The sequence below is a fragment of the Bombus affinis genome, chromosome 4, assembly GCF_024516045.1.
Source record: "Bombus affinis isolate iyBomAffi1 chromosome 4, iyBomAffi1.2, whole genome shotgun sequence".
In the NCBI taxonomy this organism is placed as follows: Eukaryota; Metazoa; Arthropoda; class Insecta; order Hymenoptera; family Apidae; genus Bombus; species Bombus affinis.
In genome coordinates, this window is record NC_066347.1 from 1,107,027 (window position 1) to 1,130,558 (window position 23,532).

The following is a 23,532-nucleotide window of genomic DNA, read 5'->3' on the forward strand; positions in this document are numbered from 1 at the left end:
CATGTTATAATAATTCTTAACAAGTAGTTGATTCGTAATAAATTATATTACAACGTAACAAAACTTTCATGTTTCTCTTAACACAGGGTATCTCTTTAATTAAAACATGTTCTACCATAAATGCTAAGTGACTTGGCTGAACCTATAAAACAACTAATATCCCTATATGTAATTCTACACTGTAAAAGTTACTAGATATAACGTCATTGCCCGAAACGTATATCATCAATCAAATGATCTACGAAGAAAGACCGTAGATAGACGTAGGGAAGTCATAAAAATGTAAGTTTTTAATTACGCGCAGTCGTAAAGCCGGCGAATGTGGTAATTTTAGTGGCGTAGACGGCTGGCGCACAGTCTATCAAAGAATTTGTCCGGCGGTCAGGAAAGCCACGGGAGGAGATAAACCGTGCACGATATATCGCGCTAATTCAATGTCTTCCCCGGCGCATTTACTTTCGTTGCAGCTGGCCGGCTTGGCATTCCGATTGCAAAGGGCAACGAAACGAGAAAAGAAAGGGAAAAAGAACGAAATGGACAGGTCTGCGGTCGCCGCGCGGCGCAACTTATGTTTCTTCGAGACAGGTCAGTTACACCGCACGAAAACGTATACCTGTCTCCTCCTCTCTTTCTTTCTCTTTCTCTGTGTGTATACGCGCGTGTCCATATTGGTGTCTCGAACCACAGGAATTGCTTTGAAAGACACGATATATTGCGTCACGGGAAAGGAAGGAGCACACGAGTGTGCGGTCGAGATCGTGCTCGTAGGCCGGGGAACGGCCTTTAGGAAGTGCGAAGGAGAGCTGGCGGTACTTCAACTACCTGTAACCACCTGTAACTACCTGTAATAACCTGCTTTTCTTGCAACACTTTCACGTTCAGACGGGATGGACTTTCGATGGATCTCCGATGTGTCGTCATCGCGTAACGAGCTCTCGGTTTTCACGGTGAGCTAGAGAACTCTCTTTCGATTCTAACGTCATATCGTCGATCAAGTATCATTATTAAGATGAGTGGAATTATTCTCGCTATGTTCTATGGTGGAATAGTACCAATATGGTAGCAGAGAAAAGGAGCAAATTTTCCTTTCCCCTTTGTCATTTAAACAGGTTGCAAAAATGGTACGTGTATGTATTACAATTTATAAAAAAGAAATTGAAGATAATTTTTACCGATTACGAGTAAATTCTCCTTTCCCTTTGTTATTGAAACAGGATGTACAAATGATATACGCATTCCGGTTTAAAAAGAAGAAGGCGAAGGTAATTTTTACCGATTACGAGCAAATATTCCTTTCCCTTTGTTATTTAAACAGGATGTACAAATGATATATGCATTCCAGCTTAAAAAGAACAAGACGTAGATCACTTTTATCGATCCTTTTTTGTTTCGCTGGTTACACGCCTTCTTTACAGTGCTAATAAGATAGCGCATCCCAACGCTACAAAAAAGAAAAAATGACGGAGGCATATCCTTTATCTTTCTTGCCTCCGGTTAAAAGAAATGTAATCACGTATTGCCATAAATACGATTACATGGATAGTACAACTCCTTGGATTTCTTCCATGGAACCCACGAAGGCGCCTGATATGAGCTTCTGTGGTAAATTACCTGAACGTGGTAACAAGACGCGAATCAGAGGCAAAAACGACGCGTTTCGCACACAGGCAGTAACGATTAGCGACAGTTTGCTCAAGTCATTCTCCGGTGGACAGATCCTATTCATGTTTCAACCAGCCAACTACTGATGACTTTTCATGCATATAAAAATAAACGACGTGCTCCTGATTTTTCTTGTTATTTTTTTTCTTGTTTTTCTTTAGTTTCTTCTCCTTGCTCCTTGTTCCACCCTCTACATAAGCCTGTCTCTTCCTCCTTATTCCCTTGTGTATTTCTTTGAGCCGATGCCCGCCGCACAATTTGCGCTCACGAGCCTAATGCTTCCCGGCATTATGCTAATTTCTTCCATCGAGGCTCCGAGATATTTGCGCAATTGAAGAGTTTACTACGTGAAGACGCGTTTGCGACCTACCTTCGCGTCGTAGTTTTTACTTAATTATGTGGACAAGCGGATCTCTTGGGCTCTCGCGTGTATCACGTGTATCGTTACAAGCGTATTGTAAGTCTGCTATTTACACTTAGAAATATTGCTCGATGGGAAAAAACGTATGTCTTTTTAGGAGAAACTGGAGTTCTCTAGTTCTATTTCAACGTAGTTTAGAATAATGCTAATAACTTCTATTTAACCTATTAACCGGAGAAGACGAGTATATTTTACTTTGGAGTAATCTTACCGCATTTATCATAGATCTAAGAAAATTTCAAATTTCTAGCAAACAGTTATACCCTATATATATAACTAAAATATGAAGCAAGGGAAACTACAATATTTTAACATTTCTTAAAAGATGAGAATACAGTAGATGAGTAGTTCAACTAAGGAGGACGCTATAACAATTATAGCTTTTACAAAAGGAAATCTCCAGATATGGCAATCACTGGTCACCATTAAAATTCAATTTTACCATGTTCGTATGAATTTGTCATTGATATTCCACCAGAGTCGAAGTTTCTTTGTGAGAAATAGCTGTTTTATGGAGAACATGGGAACACTGTGAATGTTGTTGGAAAGCACGCGAAACAAACTGAGGAGGCGTGACTGTTGGAAAGATGCTAGGGATTTAAAAGACCATCCACGGAACAGAGACGTTCCAGGTGGTCGTGACAGCGACTTCAGGGAAGAGGATTGGTTCTCCGAGAGCTGTTGATGCGAACCCAGTACGTAGCCCCGAGGGTTCGAATCGTGCTCAACGTAGAACGTTGGCGCGAGCATCGCTTATTATCATATCCGGACGTTTCCTAGAGCTAGAGGAAACCTTCCAACTGGAAGGTATGCCGGAGAGCTCTAGAAAGTAATCTCTCGCGTGCCACACGAAACTTGGCACCGGTCATAATGCTTTTCGCGCAATTTCTGATGGCTTATTCTCGGGGAAGCTACGTTTCCCCGTTACGGAGAAATCCATGCAACGAACTTCTTCAACCAGTCTCTATCCCTTTAGCTCTATAATCTTCTTGATGTGGATAATTGTGCGTGAAGTATTAAATTTTAAGGAATCACCTTTCTATCACAAAATAGGGAATATTTATAATGTTACTAAGGCTGGTAATGTTAGTAAGACAGACATACGCTACCGTTCATAAGTATGTGAACACTTTAGCCGATTTTTTCCTCTGTAATATCAGTATAATAGAGTAGGTTAAAAAATTAATGAAATGCACATCCATTTCGCAAAATAGGATAAGTACCTGACACGGCTCGTCACGTTCATAGATTTTTCGAAGCAAAACAAAGGGTGCATCGTGTATAAGATTCGTCGACTCATCGTGCAAATACCTCGTTTAGCGTTTTTCCCAAGCAAGGTTGGACGCTCTGATCTTCGCCGACGAAAGATGATTCTCATAGAGCACATGCTCCGTCACTGTCGTTTCACCACAAGTCATTTTTTGTCGCTCGTGTTTTCTAGATTTTAGTCCGAGCTATAGTTGCCTACCCTCTTTTCATCGTCAAGGTTGGGTAAATAATGGCATTTTGCTAGTTAACAGCTGCATCGTCATCGTCGTCATCGATGAAAAGAATACTGCTTCAACGATGCTATTTTTATCTCTTTTATGCGTTGACACGCCATACATTCTACTCTTTATCTCTAAGTATGTACTTAGCAAAGTAAACTATTTTACGCTTCTTTCATACTTAATTGTAAGAATAACGAAATTCCCATTCATGAATTTTTTTCTATTTAATACCAACGTTCCATGAATTTCAATGAATATTCAATTACATTCAGTTTCTAATTTTTTCCAACTTAAAACTATGCATGTATCGTGAAATTTCGTTGTTAATCATCGTTTCTTGCCGGAGAGAAGGCAGATATAGAGCTGTAAGAGGAATGTCGGTGACAGTGCACTCGATGTCACTTCTTTCGCTTTTTGCAGTGATTTTGCGTTGTTGCGCGCCACAGCCGCCACGCGCTTTTCGTTTTTTACGCGATCGGTATACTCAGGGAGACCTTGATCGAACGGACGCGATGGCGCAGAACGGGTCTGCGGGCATTATCAATCACGGGCTTAATGGTAGCTTCAAATGCATCCTCTATCTAACCCAACCCATGGTCTTATATCGCATTGCGGACGAACGGATCTTTGTGCCTTGCTATTTGCCGTCTTGCGCGGGCTCCGCGCCAGGTCTATGAATCCACGTAAACATTATTATAGTTTTAACGTTATCTGTTTCGTATCTCAACACTAGCGGCAACGTTACTGCATAGAATATTCAGCTATTCATAATTTAAATGACTACACGATAACGCTTTATTCAGTGTTATCAAATGTAGCTATTAGACAATTATTGTCATTAATATGTCAAACGTTGCATATAATTGTTTAAACAATGGGTTTTTGATAACTGGACATTAATTTATAAAAATTACGGTGAAATGATTTTTGTGAAAGACATTAGAATTAAAATTCCCAGTAAATGTGCGTAACGCATTAACACATCACTGTTAATAGATACAAGATTATGAAATCTCTCCAAAAATATTCTTAGAGTAGGATAAGCTAGGGTCATTGATGTCTGTAGGATGTTTGGGTTAAGTAAGCAATTTGCCTGGTAATTATCTAAATTTAGCTATAAACAATTTTTAAATTATTTATATTTGGGAGGAGAGACCGAATTTTAAGACGTTGAGGCTTAGCTGACTCAAACAATCCTACCTTACTCTATTATTGTAACTACTCTTTACGGTAAATGTACCTTGACATAAGTATCTTCATGGTACTCAAATTACGCACATCACCGTGTGCTTATAATTATCTCACATTTCCAACGTTGTTCTAACAGGTAAATAATATTTGAATCCCTCGAAGTCGTCTATTTATATAGCACCTTTTTCCACTCTGTTTCCAAAGCGTCGAGCAAACTTCATAAATCATCGCTTGTTCCTTCTTCCATTCGACTGAAACTCCTAGAGAGGTTATAGCGGCGTTTAGCAGGCACGTGTCCCTGAAAACAAGCCTCGTGCACGGCCGGGAATAGATTATCTCGACGAGTTGCGAGGCCTGGTCAGCATGCAAACGTTATAACACTTTCTATATCTTTCACGGACGGGAGCACGGTTGTTTTTCTACAGACGCGTAACAGATAACGATGGCGATGCGCGCACCACTTGGAACGTATGCGTGCGCAACTTCCATTAAGTCTTTAAGCAGTGGAAAGCATGAAACTATGAATTACTAGCGAGCAGGCCCAGCGGCGGTAATACGGCAACGCCACCTGCCACATGGGGTCGGTTAATGGATTTGCAAAGCGCCAATTATATTTCCGATAGAAGGAACGAGCGCGAACGTCGGGCACCCGAGTGCACGAGCGAGCACACGGCCTCAAGGCGCATTTGCAAACGCGATTGCGCCTCCGTTGCGGTCCCGGTAGCGCTTGTGCGCGCGCGTACCACTGCGCGCGTGGGAAAATCAGCGATTTCTCATGCCGCATAAAACTCTGATACCTTAAAGCCTTTCTTGCGTCGACGAGCCGCGCATTACCGACGCCGTTTTGATTTATTCTCTCGTCCTTTTGTGCTCCGGCTATTGCATCGTGGATTTTCTTTATTATACCAGGCTCGAGGTACGCATACCTTAGACGCGCCTCCAAGCTAAATATGGCCGAGGATGCCCTCCACGATGTTGAGATGCTTGGGAAAATTAAAACTATAATCGAATCTCGGTAACTTGAATTTCCAGAAATAGATAAATTCTTTGATTTTTCGAGGTTTCATCTTATCGAGTTTTTCGAATAAGGGAGGTTCAACAAATTGGCTTAAAGGGAATTCGTACAGTTAATACTTTTCGAGTTGTAGAGGTTCTACGAACGACTTACCTGTTAAAGTTTAATTATTAATTTACGGTAGATTTTTATTTAGAATACGATCTTTCATTGTAAAATAAATATATATTTATCGTTTCAAATTGCATAGGCAGTGGTGCTTAAACTTTAACTTATAAAAGGAAACTTTGATTTGCAGAGGTTAGACTTCCCTGAATTCGAATATATATAATTTATTTATAAAAGTAAAATAAGTACGAACAAACGTATAGATTTTACTTGTTATTATTGTAATATGTCTTCTTAATTTTTAAGTGTACATCTTTCTTCTTATCCTTTTCATATCAGATTTCTTGATAATTACACAGGTACCACTTTCACGTGACGTTAAATCGCTTTTCTTTTTACGTCGCCCAACTCTCTTCTTCAATTCGTCCAACTTTCACTCGTAGCATCCGTCATATAAAATCAGACTTAACGATCGTACGCAAGTTACATAATGCTATTCTGCATTCTCTCTGGGAGATCCCCTTTCTCAATTCGAGAGGCGTTCGCGTGTGCATGTGCATCTTCCCTTTACGATGTCAGAATGCGCGCCAATCGATCACTCCTCGTAACCTTAAGGCTCGATGCGGACGAACTGGTTCTGTCGCGCGAGTATTTCCCGCGCGTTTTACTAGTACACTAAATTATACGAATAAATGCAGACTAGTGATGATTCGCAGGTTCGCGATGGGCTAAAATTGACCGTTTCGTACGTTTCGCGTGTCACTAGACATACTGCAACATTGTAAAGGGTGGGTAATAATTGCCGAGAACTGTTCATGTAGCATCAGTTAATAACATCACTTAACAATCGATTTCCATAGTTTCTCCTTTTTCTTTGGTTGGTTTAATGAGTTTACCAACACATTGAATTTCCATTCGAATCTGTGGTCTACACAATATGATGAGTCCATAATATCAGGCTGTTTCAAAATGGTTGAATTTTTAATAAAAGCTCTCAATTGTTTATAACTTTCTTAAAATAATATTAATCGCATCATCAATAGATGGTTCAACAGAATCGATACATTTTGACCATTAAAACAAAGTTACAAGGATAAAATAAAACATAATAGAAGAATAGGTCTACTTTACTTCTCGACTAAATGTTAGAAGCCTTCGTGAATTGCCATTTTAAAATGATTGATATTCATATCATAGTTTTCATAGTTTAGCAATCGAAGTTATTTTTTGATGAATAAAAGTTTTAACAAATTTTGCATCACGAACAACCGGATATAATTCCGTCATTTTGTATTATTCCAAACGATTATGACATTTCTGTTTGAAGGAAAGAAATACGCTATTCATAAGTATCTTAAGAAGTCTGGCGGTACGATTGTTGGAAATTAGTTACAACGAAATCATTAATGATTTCGATTTAGTAATACAGTCAGGATGGAAGATAATTCCGGTAATGATACTAGCCGACCGGTTAACGAGTACAATAATCGATCCCGATTGGCCGAATAATTATTTCGGTAGAGTTCCGACGGCTGGCTGTCTGTAATTTTCGCCCTTAACAATATATCCGTTTGGTCGGTCCACACGAACACGTAGGAGTAGACTATCGAATGGATTTTTTTCTTCGAGCCCCGACAAATAACAGTCGGTACCAATCAGCTGTGATTGGTGCACGGAATAAAATGTGGATATACCTTCGCCCCTCGTCTCTCCCCTATCTCACCTGTGAGAATTCACAGAGCCTCTCCTTGCCCAACGTCAGGTAAATCTTCACAGTGGTGGTATATAATTACTAAGATTATACATATCAACACAACTAGAGCGAAAAACACTGACCCGGTTGTTAAACCGCTGCGTGCGAGTTGTATCGGCTATCCTGCAGATTGGCGAAGTGCGTACTGCTATCCAGCCTGTTGGTAGGTACCGACCGGCTGTGTACTACCTTCACTCTTGGTCCTATTTATAACCAAGGATCGAATTCCATCTCGATTGGAAATGGTAACTGGATCGACTAGATCGGTCCCTCAGAGATAAAGAAAAAAAGAATTAGTGTTGTTGCAGACTACCGAAAATTCTTTTCGTGTTACTCCTAGTTAAGACTGTTATTTTCATTTGAGCATGCGTATTTTTCTTCTTATTACAAACATATAACATGTAAACATATAATGTCATGTAATAGGAGTTCATTCTGATTCTTCCCTCTGGTTATAATTTTTCCTTCATATAATATAACGTTGTATGGTTAGATTTAATCATATCAAATATTAAATAGACGAAATTAATAATAATTCAGTTAACTAAGACTTCGTTTGCTTTAGGAGGTTAAAAGGAGTTCAGAGACCCAGTTAATCAGGAAAACATCGACTGACGCTGACATCGGCGTTGCACGCGTGTTATTCCATCTTTTCCGGTTTAGCGCTCGTAAATTATTACGCTCGAGCGACGATCCCTTAAAACACACGACATAACCGGGCATAAATTCCGGTGCACATGTACGCACGCGCGGTACGATACATCGGCGACCCCGATCGGGAAAAACATACCTCCAATTAGAACGCGCTTCCTAGGGCGAATGCCTTTTACTACGCGGCATTATAAATCAGATGATATGTAGCCTGTTCTTGCGCATCTACATTCCTCCTAGGAAGGATTAATTGGTACCTTCGGCTTTTGGTGAAAGTCGTAATTACCATTCGTCGTATGTTCAACATTTTACGAGCTCGTGTCATCTCTTTCTCTGCTAATCGATATTTACGAATACCAAAACGGATTCAGTGATTCAATTTAATTTCTTAATGTTGTGCAAGACTTTATCTACGATCTGCAAATTTATATGAATATTTGATTTAAAGAGAAAATTTCTGGATTAAGTAGAAAATTGAAAGTATTACTGAAACTTGTTTAATCAATAAATCTCTAGATTTGTTCGAATAATGCTTTTCGCAATCACATAATTCTTTAACATCGATAACCAGTTTCGCTTTACATTTTTGTTTGTAAGGAAAGAAAAAAGTAGACCCATCGTGACTTCTACGTTCTCCGTTCTCTATTCGTCCTTGTTATCTGGTAGAACGACAAACGGTGGTCCTTGAGGTATAGGAATATTTAAACAATGTTTGAGCGGTGGGAAGAAGGCGACAACGATTCGAAAGGTCTCAAGTGGACTCGGTAAATTATTACAACTTGAAACTTCTAAGATACTTGATCAATATACCGCGCGTGTCAACTCGAGCATCACATTTGTCCCTGAGCGCAATATACATATATATATACATGGCAGCCTTTGTTCACGTTGTGCTCGGATGATCAATATAGTTACATATGTATGAAGAAATAATAGCGGTCTACGCATAAAAGCGTATCTGGTCGCATTGAAATCGAACGATTATCGATCTGGCTCGGAGTTTCTTTTTTTTTCTTATTCTTAACTCGCTTATCTTAACTTTCTGCGAAAGTAATCATCGCGAAGCACGTCCGCTATGCCCATGCGCATGCGCGACGAACGCTGCGCACGCAGCCTCGCGTCAAACGCGAACAAGGGCTATAATATACCTCTCGCGGAGGTATTGTTTGTGATAAAGACCAGAAAGACGTCCCGATGCTTTTCAAGCGAGGACTGTTCGCCGTGATCGTCATAGAACGCCACGTTCCTTTCTTCGTTGAAAGGAAAATTATCTTCACGTGCCGATAGAGACTTCCTTTTTCGATGAGAAATCGATGGCGCAATCAAATTGCGCGGAAAAAAAATAAAGATCGATGGTATTATGCACGACTGTGACGAAGGACAACGAGAGACTTTTTTATGCGGATATCGTGGGAAATGAGAGAAATGAACGAGATCGTTAGATTGGAATGCTGCTGGGAAGAGAAGTTGAAGTTGTTCAGGAAGTTACTATTGTAGGGCATAGAAGTTGTATACGAACTATCATGTGGTTTCATTAAGGAAATATAGTATTAACTATAAAAAAGTTAACAATATTCTGCTAGAATATAGGTATAGATGTTACCTATAGGTATAGATATATGTTACAATACACAATATGATTCTTAGAATTTTATTCCTTGGGTTTCCTTTTATTGTCCTGTATAAGAAGAGTAACTTTCACATAACACTTTCAACAATTTGTACTACTTAATTTATGGAGCTGATACTTCTATTTTATACTGTATAATATATTTTAAACTCTATGTTGCTATAAAAAGTAGTGTTTTTGAAATGATTCCTCGAAGTTAGTTGTAAAATGAGTTCATAATCATAGAAACTTATTCTCTATTAAATATCTTTATTAGTATCTTCGTTTCTCTATCATTCTTCATATACATCTTAGGTGCTAGTTCTATAACAACCTTTGCCCTCAGTTCGTCTTTTCGTCAAACAATTCTTAGACCACAGATATCCAGATAAGTTTCTCTCTTTGTCCATCATATTATTCAAGAATTAAACAACTTCTCCTAAAATCTGTCTTTAACACGCCAAGTAGTTCCAAGGTGACATTACAATCGCCAGAAATAAATCGTACGTGTAAATATAGCGGTGTTAGGGATCGCTATTTCTACATGCGGTCCCTAAGAGTGCTCGATCCCTTTTCTGGACGTTGGCCGTCAGGTGTCAGGACCAGTGAATAGTCTCACCTCGGTACTGGGCCCATCAGCGGGGCCCACCGTGCAAGTCCGTACACCGACGATATAACTCATCTGCGGCGCGGGCCCCGAGAGACCTCGCAATTACAACGACGGAAGAAACGAGATGGGATGAGATAAGGCGTCGCCGCTAACAGACGTTACGCCTGTGCCCGTAATGCCCTACGCGACTTACACACGGAACAGTTGACGCTATGATTACTCAACTTTTCCCTTCGTTGAAAATTTTGGAATAATTACTGGATAACATAAGTGTATGGAGCATACTTTAAAGTTGAAGGGTTGTTGATATTAGGAGATGTTTGGAAGAGTGATACGAATGTACCTAGGTACTTGAAACTTTAAGTATATACTAGGACACTTGCACTAGGACATCTTTTAGTCATTACATTTATTGGAAAATTCTAAAAAAAAAAAAAAAAATTAATCTGTTTAGTACTTTACGTTATACGACACACATGAAGGAAATGAAATAACTAGATAATGAGAGCTATGAAAAGTATTCAATCTTTACTAAATATCAGTAAATATCCTAATAATTATGGCTCGTCTAATAATTAAAAATTAAAAATCACAAATTTACCATAATTTTTAATTACATTAAATTAGATCGAATTATGGAAACAAATTCAAGGAATATTAATCTAACCGCAGGCCCATCTATCTTTCACCACAATTTCATTTTCTTTTCTCCTTTCTCATAAACCTCTTGCAGTGCTTCTTATTTAACAAGTACTACATACGATCCCAGTACAGGAAAAATGGGATTCTCAGGGAAGTTTTGCCAATTAAATTGGATTCACTTTGCACACGAGAGATAGGCGAGTAATATTCTGGAAAAAGGAAGGTCGCGAAGAAAAAGGGGGAAAGAGTTTCGCGTGAAGAAGGAGGCTTGACCTGGACGAGAAATTACGAGGCCGTTGACAATCGCGCACAGGATTCGTAGAAGCGTATAATTGCTTCATAGTCGAGCCGATCCCCGACCGCGAAACGATCCTTAAATCCGTTCTGCATCCACGAGCACGCGTTTTTACGCACACGGTGCCTGTGTCGATATGCATCGTGCACAAGTTCAGATGGAAATATGAGAAAAGAAGAAGAGAGGGAAATGGTAGTTGCGTCCTCTAATTGTAGTTTATCACCTGGCCTGACGCGCGGTGCTAATTCACGGTCAAGTTTCCGATTTGTAATGATGAAGAGAATCGAAGAATTCTTATGAGTATGTACACGAATTTCGATCTTCATATGTTCCATTCGTTAGAACATGCATCCACTGTAAACATAGTGCTACTCGGTTTGTTGAGTATTGAGGTTGGTCCATTTTTGTTTCCGATTTGTAATTTAAGGTTTAAATTACTGTGTGTAAGTTGATGGCAAAATTGTAAACCTTTTAGATTATATTATGGGACGTTACTGTACAAGTTATCAGAGACGAATATGAAATAATGTTAAAATGATCACATTGCTACTAACAAAGAGTAGTCTTCAAACGGACACTAATATCTTTTGTCATTAAAACGTAGTCATTCCAAGAAAATCCAACCACTACAAACGTTAGTATCTCTAAACAATAACTGCAAAGCGCCTGTTCCTAGGAAAGGAACGCGATCGCCCAGGATAGAAGGTAAGAGGTCATAATCGAGTAACTGTCATGAAACCCGCCATGAAATGACAAGCATCGAGAGATGACAGGCCGGACGACTTCGCCTTTTTCTTCGTCTGGAGGGTGGAATGTCATCCATTAACATTCCTATAAAACCACCACCGCGTGTAAACACCGCGAATAGCGTAAACGGTTGCAGTGAGAGACGGTCCACTGTTGCTGCCAAGCGTAGGAGGAAATGGGCAAGAGAAACGAACGAGAAACAGAGACGAAGTGAGCGACAGAGTGGCGAGGAGAGACTGTGTGAGAAATCCAATCCGCTTCCATGGGGTTATTATGGTGATAATTTACTACTCCTTCTCAGAGGGCAACTGCGGACCACGCCGACCGTTTATGCATAGCCGTGGAATGCCGCGTTTCTGATCCCACGGCGAGGCGTTTGCACTTTCTGCATTTAGAAACGAGCCTAATCGCGTATCATCCTTCCCCTTGGTACAGACCCTAGGGACTTTTCTTCTTCCCGAGACATACACCGCCATCTGGCGAGTCCCGTCTTTGAACCTGACACGGACAACTTGATACTGATTAATGAGGGGCGCGCGAACTATCACCGGCACCTCCTTCAAAGCTGTTTTTCCTTTTTGAGTTTGATATATGCGTCAGAAGTTGTTTATTCATGCAGCCTAACCGACGGTCTAAGTATATAAGTAGGTTGAAGCCAAAGATGTAATTGGTTAGGAGAACTGAAAACAGAAATGACGTGTAAGATGAATAGACTCGATATAATGCTTCCGTAAGGAAAAATACATTTTTGATTAGATTGTGAGTGATCTAATTGAGCTTGAGAGAAGCACAGTATATAATTGGCTTGAAATAAATATCTGGAAAATATTAGAATTGAACTTTTCATGCCCTGGAATCGTCGTGTAGTTTTGAGTTGGTGCAAGTAGCGAAATTTTACAAGTTACAGATTAGGAGTTACCAGTATTAATAAATACCCTTACTTGACAGTAACAGATTTGATAATAAAACAGATGAGATTTTACAAATTTAGTTTACTTTTTATAATATACCTCCACAGAACTCCATCAGAACCAGCGTAAATCTCGTATCATTACCTTTTAACTACTAATGAAATGTTTATCTTGCAATTAGTACAGACAACCAACGCGACAATATTTCACATTTTGAAGTCAGCTCACGTTCGAAGGTTGCAGTACTTTTTTTCTTTATTACCTCGAAAATACGATGAATCATCCTTGTATGTACAACAGAATAACAGAGATGACAACTGGTTCTTAACGAGCGAACAAAATTTTTCGAGGATCATTTGCGGATTTCTCAAGGCGCTCTGGCACATTTTCTCGCCATCTTATTCATCGCAGTATATAAATAACGCGGGGACGCGCGCTTACAGCAGCCTCTCCTTGTAAGGTTGACACGAAGGATAACGTTGAATGCAACTAGGGCAACTTGATTCCATATCGGGAACCGCGGAGGACGTTCTTGGACGACTCAACGATCGAGGACACGCGGAGGTCAACGATAATGACCTTACCCTAATTCCGCAATGAGACGTCGAGTCATTACTTCTCGAGCACACACTCACCATATTGTTCCTAGTTAGATGCGATTAACCTATTAAGAGCCAAACGAGTTTAGTTAATTAAAATGCACATTTTTATCAAGATAAGTAAAAAATGAGATTTAGACAGAAAACCTGTTCACCTATTATTACAACACGTACTATACATGATATATTTTACATATCTATATTACACGCATTCTATGCATTTTCATACCTTCAAATCCCACACAAATGCATAAAAATTCACAGTATGGTTACGAATAAAGATGAGTCGCAATCTGACTTTTAGATTCGAGAAACTAGAAGTCGAAAGATTCGTAGCAAAAGCATAATAGATAATTGCGAGTGCATATTCATATTTTATTTTGCCAAAAACCAGATCCGGCCGTATCACTGAAGGAATTAAACCGCTTTTACGGTATTTCATTTATAAAATTTTTTCCTCTGCATTCACAAGCGAAACTCTGTTACCGAAGGGGTTAACCGCTACACGATCGGCATTCGACGTATTCAGGTACATGGATGCGCGGTATGTGCGCGCATTTTCCATAAAGCGTGCTAGCTGCGCATCGCGTTGTGCGGCGCGGTTCGCGGCGAACGCGAGGACAGACAGATGCGTGACACGCGGCTGTCTGGCTATCGTCTCGCGGCCGCAGCGCACCAACAGAGAAGAGAAAGATTATGCAACGCTCGCGTCGGCCTCTACCGGCCATATGGTGGCGGCACCTTTATATCTGCCGTCGTTATTGGCGCGAGTCCACGTCCTGTGCACCTCCCGCTCTCGCGTATTTATCTACTATGCTTTGCCGCTCTTCCAACGTCCTGGCGCAGGTGCTTGGATCACTTTACGAGAACTCGACGGCCACTTGTCTCTGGCTCTGCCTCCTCTTGGACGAGAATTCGAGAAGGGTATATACGATGGGGTTTAAAGGCGGATCGTTTTGAAAATCTTGGGAATTCACTGTGCTAAGAACTAAGCCGCAGAGATACGGGTATGATTTACGGTGAACGTGCTCTGAAAATTTCGTGCACCTTTGAAATTCAAGATGCCACGCGGCTCAAAGATTTATGACTGGCAGACTTTTCAGATCTGAGCTTGGCATATTTCTGATGGGTCACCCGTGAAAATATATTTTGGAGATCTTGAGGGTTCCTTAATATTCATCATTCTTCTTGTTTGTATCTTTTTCTTGGGGATGTTTAGTCACAGGTATATGTTGTTGATAAGATGGTACACCTTCCATAATTAGATTTTATTACCATTTTGCTTGCTACTATTTGGATTCATACAAGTTTTACGTATTCGTTACCAATTGTAAAATTTATTGTTGTTCTGTATTTTATTTTCTGTAATGCATATATTATTTACATTTATTAATTTATTAATATTTTATTTATGTTCTTTAATATACTATATTTTTACATACTATCTTACTGTTTGTTTCGTAATTAGATAATGCATAAAATAGCAATTATATATTTGAGTTTGGTATAGTGAAAAAAGTTCGTGGAATTCTCGCTCGTTTATATGATTTAATCTTTTAAATCTTGTCCACGACAATGACTTTCTATTAACAATTACGCTTAACTCAAACAATTATACTTAAGATATTGATCTTCCAAAAAAATAAGTAAATTAGCAGTATGTATTTAGTGAACTTATCTAGAACCAGAAGAAGCCATTTGATACAGGTTCGGTCAAGTGATTCCAGGATATTTGTTTCGTTCGAATAATACATGTATTTGTGCGGAAAATACGCGTTCCTTTCCATTCGCGGCTACACAGACATATTACCGCAATAACGCTTTTATCTGCAGTATTTATAGTATTTATATATACAATATAGTATTTATATATAGTAGTTATCTGGCACAATTCTATGCCCCCTTTGCTGCTCCTCTCAGGATAATTTAAACCATACCTCGTATCCACCGTTCATATCTCCACCGTTCAGCCTACCAAAGCTTTTCAAACGTATTACAACTTACGAATCATTCCGTGTTCGCCATGGTAGGTTGACAAAGTTTCGCATAGCATAGCTGGCGAAACGCATTTAAGATAGGAGGATTACTTATCTCACGCTTACACTTCTTCAGAGGTTCGTCGCCGCGTTCCTGCATGCTTTATCGAGCAACGTTTCAGCCTACTGCCTTTACAGCTGCTTCATGGATAAGGAACGACCTCTAAAGGAACGTGAGTTAGGCTTGTTTCAACTGGGATACATACTTCGTGGCGCTACGTTGCAAGAAACGCATAGAAATGCTTTGAAGTGCGCCGAAAAATGGCGATCACAACTATGAAAAGCTCTGTAAGCTATGATTCGTCTTTAGATTTTGTTACAAATTGCCTTAACTTTGCAATTTCCTTAACTCAGATTATGATGCAATAGCAAAGTTTTCTCGTCTTATTTTTTATTGCAAATTAAAAACTTTTCGCTATATGAAGATTACAGAGTAAGCAATAAATTATATATATTTTCTATTTCTTATAGTAGCTTCAAAATTCAATACGTTCTCAACCAGTCCCATCCTTCCAGAATTGTCCTTTTATTTGATGTTGTCCCACGCTCATCATAATTTTAAAAGTATTGCCTGTTTTAATAATTATATCTTTGGTTTATTACAAATTCCTTCAAGTTATAAATTATTTTTAAAGCACATATAGCTTTGGATCAATTCCAATTTGGATTCAATTTGGATCAATTTCTAGTCATAAAACGAAACCTGAATATCAGGAAAAATGTAACTATCATGTTTTTACGAAATAAATACAAGAACGCAATAAATCAAGGTAATTATATCACAGAAACAAAACGACTTAGAAAGATTTACTAAGGAACCTCAGTCGAAAGACGTCGAAGAATAAAATATTAAACCACGTTACTGACCCAGGCTGCGCATCCGCAAGCCCTTAAATCATCGGATTAAATAAATTCACGAGCGTCTGCCGCGAACGGGTTGACAAAGCGACGAGCTTTCACCGGGAAAGAAGCATCAATCACCAGGCGGTCGTGGTTGGAAGACCATTAAAAGAGAGAGGAGCTGAAGGAAGAAAGAGCCTTGGCTGATTTACGCGTGGCCGATACAGGTGACAAAAGAGCGCGCGAGCCTATTCGACGGAATAAAAGCTTTCGGTGAACGTCTATTACGACGGAGTAACAGTGGACAATTGCCCTGAACCCTTTTCACCTTGATCACTCCGCGGCAGCGCTACGTTAACGTCCCGTGAAGTATCTTATCCCACGTAGAGTACAACGCGCGTGTCTTCCTCTATTTTTCCCCTGTGCCTACTCTCCTCTCTTTCTTGCTCGCTATCTTTCTTCCTCGGAGCCAACGGCGTCCACCGAGCGGCGATAAATCCACGTAAAGGGCCCATATAAAACCTGCAGGGAGATCCATTCCTCCGGGGATTTCCTCTAGCCGCGAGCAGCGCCCTCTCTTCTTCTCTCGCTCGCACGGGAACCCCCGTCGCTGTGCGCTCCTTCTCTTACTAGCTGAGCGCGTTTGCGTCTGACCAATCGATACGCGATACCAACTTCCCATGGCGAATCGGTTCTCATGCTCGAAGCGAACGGACACAGAGAGTGGCATTATATTCTAGAGCGAAGTAACCGTATGCACGCATAGAAGGTAGAGATTCATCGGCAAGAAAGACGGGGACAGAATACGCGTGTGCGTGTGCTCCTTGCATGGATAATGGGACGCTACGTAACCCCATTGCTAGTGGTAGTGTATCGGAGGCTGTACTTATCGCTGTACAATTTCATCGGCACTTAAAACGTCATCTCGTGAAGCTCCACCTTTTCATCAGCTGCTAATCTTGCGATTTCTCTCTGTCTTTGTCTCTCTCTCTCTCTCTCTCTCTCTCTCTCTTCCCTTCTGTATTCTATGGTTGGTGGAGAAACTCCCTTCGATGCCCTCCGCGCGTCATATATATATCTCGCACGCCGTACATCGGTCCAGCACCGTACCTATAATAAACTATCTCCGGCTCAGTGGTCGACTTAAGCCGATATTACGCTCCACTTTCTTTTCTTGGCCAGTGAATTACGCGATTGGTGGGCGGAGGGGAGATCAGACTTGGACAAAGGGAACGATGGACACGGATGGACGGAGCCGAGAAAAAGAGTTCGAGGAAGAAAGTGGGGCATAATGGCTGGTGGGCGGTGAATTTTGATATAAATTTGACAGACAGAATTGCAACATTGCGACATGTAGGATGGTCAGCCCCAATCAGGACTATCTCGGGATTCCAAGTAAGACGACATCGTGACTCTTACATCCATCAGTGATTTTGTAAAATATTATTCTTCTATTGTTATTAGTTGGCAATTATTTATTTAGATAGAATAATGATAACGCGGTCAATCTTAAACATTATCTTCTTTTAGATGATTTGTTGCCTGAATTTATCAAAACATTTTAATTCATCATTTGTAAATCATAATCCCACATGATAGGTATTCACTATGCATAGCAATTAATTCAAATCAACGAACAGAGCCTCATATATTCTCTCCATCAGATTTTTGCAATACATATAGGAACCTAAGAAAGAAACCTTTTCCTCTCGGTATCACAACCACATCTGAAGATATCACACCTCCAGTCACCTCATCTTACAATAACTCGCACTTGATAAAAATTTTGCCTCATAATTCGCGAACGCTTTTTCACCTGACACCATCGCTTTCCCGCTCGGGAATCTTCGCTTATATAAAACAGTTATCCCATAAACAGATCTAAATTAACTGAACAGGGATCGAACTCCCGCATCGATTCGACTCGCCTCTCATTTAGGTTGAACACCAGAAGTGCATGCACACACGCGGCTCGTTCTCACCCTCTCGATTTCTCATCAAGGTGCGTTTCACCACGTGATCGTGATCAAGGGCTTCGTATCTGATTCGCCAACTGCACGGCAAATTGCCTATGAAAACGCGGCTCGTTTCACCGCCCATGCACCGCTTCCTGTTGCCCTAACAGGGGGCCTTCCCTGACTCGAACGGCCGTTATTAATCTGAATCGCGTGTAGCTTCGCGCAGAAAGCGCCAGAGGGCGCGGCATAGCCCTTGGGAGTGTCTGGCCTGCGTTTCTGACCAGAGCAATTCCTTTTCGATTGGCGTGTTATTAGCCAGGACGGCCGAAGGAATCGAAGGAAATGGTGGCCGACGATCCAACCGGAAACGATCAGTTTCCCGGGAATCCCGGGTTCGCGTGTGCCCTCTCCTCTGTCTCGAATCTATCTTCTCCGGGAACCGAGCTAATTTCCTGCTGAACGATGTCCGTGTCGCTTGGAGAGACGTAAGCCTGCACGTGGCAGGAAATTTCAATGATTTCATTGGCCGGCCGTTAGTCCATGAAATTCTGTCCCTTGCGGGGAACTTAGATTTTTCAATGTTCTCTTTGCTGTAATGAATCAGCTATAGAAACGGACTAAAGGAAACGAACGCTTTCACGAGGTTAGTTGTCTCTGGTTATCTTGTCTGGATTTTACGCTCTTCGATTTTGTTCTCTTTAATGCTAATTTTCTATCGGTGAAGCAACTGTACAACAGTTTTTCTTGAACATAAACGTTTTCGGTGCGTAACTTTCAAGTGGTTTACGCCGGGTTGTTAATGTTTCCGGTATGATTATTGTATGTTTTATGCTTGTTTGCGGTGCTGGTAAAAGTAGGTTGTTTGCTGTCTATTAATGGTCTCTTTTTGGCGTATCTGTTGGTACATAATACAATGATAAATGGTCTGTGTAACAAACACAGTCAAGGAAGTTTATATAATTCTGGATTAGAAAATTTGAATGTTATCTTATCGTGTTCCGAGCTTATGTACTTCGAAAATTCTTCTTCCTTTGCCGTCACAAATTGGCAGAAGGAATAATTATTAACATTAGAAATTCGTCGATGTACGTCAAACATGATCTGTAGGTAATTAGAATAATCCATACAGAAAGTTTACGGAAAGTTCATGTCATATACGCAATAGGTCAATTATAAGGCAGTCAACAAAATATGAACGTTGCTTAAGAATAAATATTAAAGCGTTAATGTAATTCAACATTCACTTATTCCTTAATTCAGAAGAAACCGAATACGGCTAGGGCTGTTATTGAGTAAGGATCAGCACAATTTCTAATAATAGTACATTCGACGTTCTGCTCGCAAAACATCTAATAAGCTCGTATCCTTCGGAAAACGAGACTGAGGTAATCTCATTCCGGCGGATAATTCGACTCCTCAATTAGTCTCGTTAGGATCGATTTTATATAACGTATAAATTCCAGTGTAACTTCGTATTTCCTTACTAGAATCAGCGAACCAGTACTCCATGAGTGAAAACGGACAAAAAAACACGAAAAAGAGTAAAAGAAGAAGGAAGATGTCGGCATGAGCGATTCTTGGAACCGGAAGTTTCCCAAGTATGCATCCCGTCGGCTCTGATTACGTAAAGCATGTATACAGTGAGGAACAAAAGTATTGGCACAACTTTGCTTGTTTTATAAAGTTCTGCATTTTTTTTTTTTTTTTTGGAAAGTGGGGATTCTTGTATTAGCTGTGCAGTAAGTGTAATTTTACATTTTATGTTTATTTATTTATTCATTGTTATTGTACAGCTACTTGCAATGATAATGAGAAAATTACGAAATATTTCAGTTTCAAAAATTACGTTTTAAAGATTTATGCAGGATTTTATACGAAAATCTGATCTATGAAAATGTGATCTTTGTGTTCGTCACTGTACATGGACAAGCCAGCAGGTGACCAGAAAATGTTCGCCCCTCATCAGTTCCCATTTAATCGGTGCAATTATTCGCGAACACAAGTACGTAATTCCTTCGCCACGTAAAATCCCACTATTTTATTACAACAACATGACGGCAGTGGCGTGCATAGTTATACTCTTGATCAGGCACGTTTTCGATGAACGGTCATGAAAGCAGTTTGAATACTCCTTGTTGGCTAATTTCGATGTTGAGGATCTCGTTATCCAGAAAATTTACACGTATCTACTATCATGATACTAATTTTCATAGTTCTGTTTCTTTCGTTTCGGTGGTAATGATTGATGCGATACTAAATTTTAATTGCTTTGTATAGCTTACTTTGTAGCTGGGCGTTAAACGTTCGGTAATACAAAATATAATATAGGGGCTATTCTTGTTTTGTAGAAGCAACTTGATGGCAGGATGATGATGGAATTAAGCAGATTATCGGTATAGTGGAAAGACGATCCGATCGTGATATGATTTAACTTCTTTGCTGTAACAGACTTTCCTCTATTTGGTGCTTGTACCATTCTGCTGTGGTATAATTACGCATATAGCGTAGTTGACTTTTCATATATTTCATGGAAAAGAATTTTTTAGCCACATAGTAACATATGGTTCACAAACCGTAAAATATTCTTCGTTTTACGTTGCTCTTACATGATATGCAAAAGCGGGGAAAGAGAAAAAAGAAGCCAAACGCAATTTTCTGTCAGAAGAATAGTAAATCAATTCTCAACCCCCGATTCTCACAGTCTAAACTACTCGGCGCGTAGCAGCAGTCGCCGTAGTACTCCTCCAATTTCAAGGTCATCCATTTACTCCGCGGCAGCGAGTCTCGATCGAGCGATTAGGCGCGAGGATCCGATCGTCCGCTGACATCTTCTGAAGATACATAACAGAGTGCCGCGAGCTGAATTTATCGGCGAATAGATCAGCCTTTAGAGTTCTTAGAGTGTTAAATGACGTGTGGTATCCGCAGAATCTGAAGCCTGATCCGCGATCATTTCTTCCCGCGGCTTTTCTCTACTATTCTCCCTTTTATCGTTTGTTTTTTCTTTCCTTGCCATCGTCGTTGTCGTCGTAGTCGTCGTCGCCGTCATTGTCGTCGTTGTTATCGTCCTCTGTATCCTTCTCCTCCTGTATATAAGCGGCTCGCGTTTTGATCGAAGGCACATGTAAGTATCGTGGCTTGGCTGCTAAAATGAAGACGTGCGGCTACAGAGTAAGGCTGACTGGCACCGTGCAATCGCAGGTGGTCAATTAGAATCCGCGTTCTCTCGCGCACCGCGGTAATCGGGCCTTTACAGCTACCCTTTTTTCCCCGCATTTATAATTACGAGGCCCGCGGCCCCGGCCATGCGCTCCGTAACGATCCACGCCTTCCTTTTACTCGGCTCGCCTTGCTTCTCTCTTCCTTTGCACGTTCTAACTTATTTCATTCCCTCTTTCTCTTCCTTATCCCACATATACAGGCTATTTCAAAAAGTTGGAACCACACTTTAGGAGCATGTAGTTTTCATCAAAACAAGTAAAAATGTCAAAGGTTGTAGTATCCGGATTGCAAAATATTCGGCTAGAATGACTCTTTCTAGGAGCTCTCGAGCTTGCTGAAGTCGAAAATAAGTCAAGAAAATAAGACGTAAAAAATGTCGGTTAGTCTGTTGATATGTCACGTCCTCATGGATACTCTTAACCAGCCGTATGGCTTACTCTTTGTGCATTCGAATCACGAGTACTGGATTAGGTTTGGATTATTCTTTGTCTTTTGGCTGTAATCATACAGGAAGCGGTAAGCGGTAAAATTGGCCTTTGCAGCATTGGCATTGGCATTGGTTGTATCATCATTTGTTTCGGGCGGATTTCTCCAGATAAGATCTTCGTCAACCAAATGTTCAAAATCTATCAAAATCGTTCATTTCCGTGTAAAATGACCTACATTTTCGACTTTAACGATTTAAAATACTTCCATTCAGATCAAAAATTTTGCAATCCGGATCTACAGGTCTTTCGCGTTCATTGATTGTCGATAATACGTCGATACTATTGAGCATGCAGAAGGGAGCATCCCGCAATTCATTTTGTCCGCAAACGTTAGATTTGTCATAAGGTACTTCCTAGTCCTTGACATCTGACTTTGACATCTGAACGAAGTACATAATGAACTCTAAAAATTTTCAAAAACACCACAGTCAGATTGTCGCAAACCTCCCCGTAGTGTATTTTATCAGAAGACTTAGAAATATCTGAATAAATATGAGTCCAAATAATATATAGTTACATAGTCCAGCATTCCTGTGATGGCATAAGAGCACTTTCCTGATTTTGATAAATGCCCTTAAAGTTTGTTTCTAACTTTTTGAAACACCTTGTACATTGTCCTTTGTTTTCTGTCTATCCTTTCGTTTCTTTGTGTTCGTTCGAATTTGGTTTGCAAGCCCGGTTATTTGCTAACGGAACCGTCTTTCATTTCATCCCGGTAAAAATCTTCAATGGATTCCCCTTCTTTGCCTCTCTTTGCGAGTTATAAGTGGCAACAGCCCTTTAGGCGACTCGGGGATGGCGCTGAAGTGCCGAGACACGCGTTAGGCTTGGAAAAGATTGAATGGTCAAGAGATGCATGCTTTGGTTGATTTGCACTGTAGTGTGAAATTTTTGTTATGTAATTAGATTGAAGGATTCTATAGAGTAATTCATAGAGCAATTTAAATATAAATTAAATACTAATAAATTAATCTTAAAACGCAGCATATACATATATGACGCCAATGGTGAGATATTGGTGTTTTCAATTCCTATCAAACGATCCATTTAATTTGAAAATTCAGTTTCATGAAGTTGAATGTAATATAACCAAGCTTCCAAATGTAAGTGAAAGAAAGAAAACAATTATTATTTTCTATACAATACTGTTAAAAATAAATATTTGTACTTGAATACGTAGGATTAATTATCTTATCAGACCTAACCTAAAATTTCGCCGTTATATATGCAGTTATGACGGTTACGGTCAGCAGGCCGTGGCACTCTCGATTTTGCTAGAGAATT

At 40.1% G+C, this 23,532-nt stretch overlaps 1 protein-coding gene and 1 long non-coding RNA gene across 5 annotated transcripts in view; both read right to left on the reverse strand.

Moving 5' to 3' along the window:
* The window catches only part of LOC126915448 (uncharacterized), a 160,044-nt gene that overhangs the window by 27,531 nt on the left and 108,981 nt on the right, over window positions 1–23,532 (reverse strand). The window lies entirely within an intron of this gene.
* On the reverse strand, window positions 28–23,532 carry LOC126915490 (uncharacterized). The gene is made up of 2 exons (XR_007710208.1): window positions 4,814–23,532; window positions 28–4,244 (listed from the first exon to the last, which is right to left on the reverse strand). It is a non-coding gene; the product is annotated as an uncharacterized LOC126915490 (long non-coding RNA).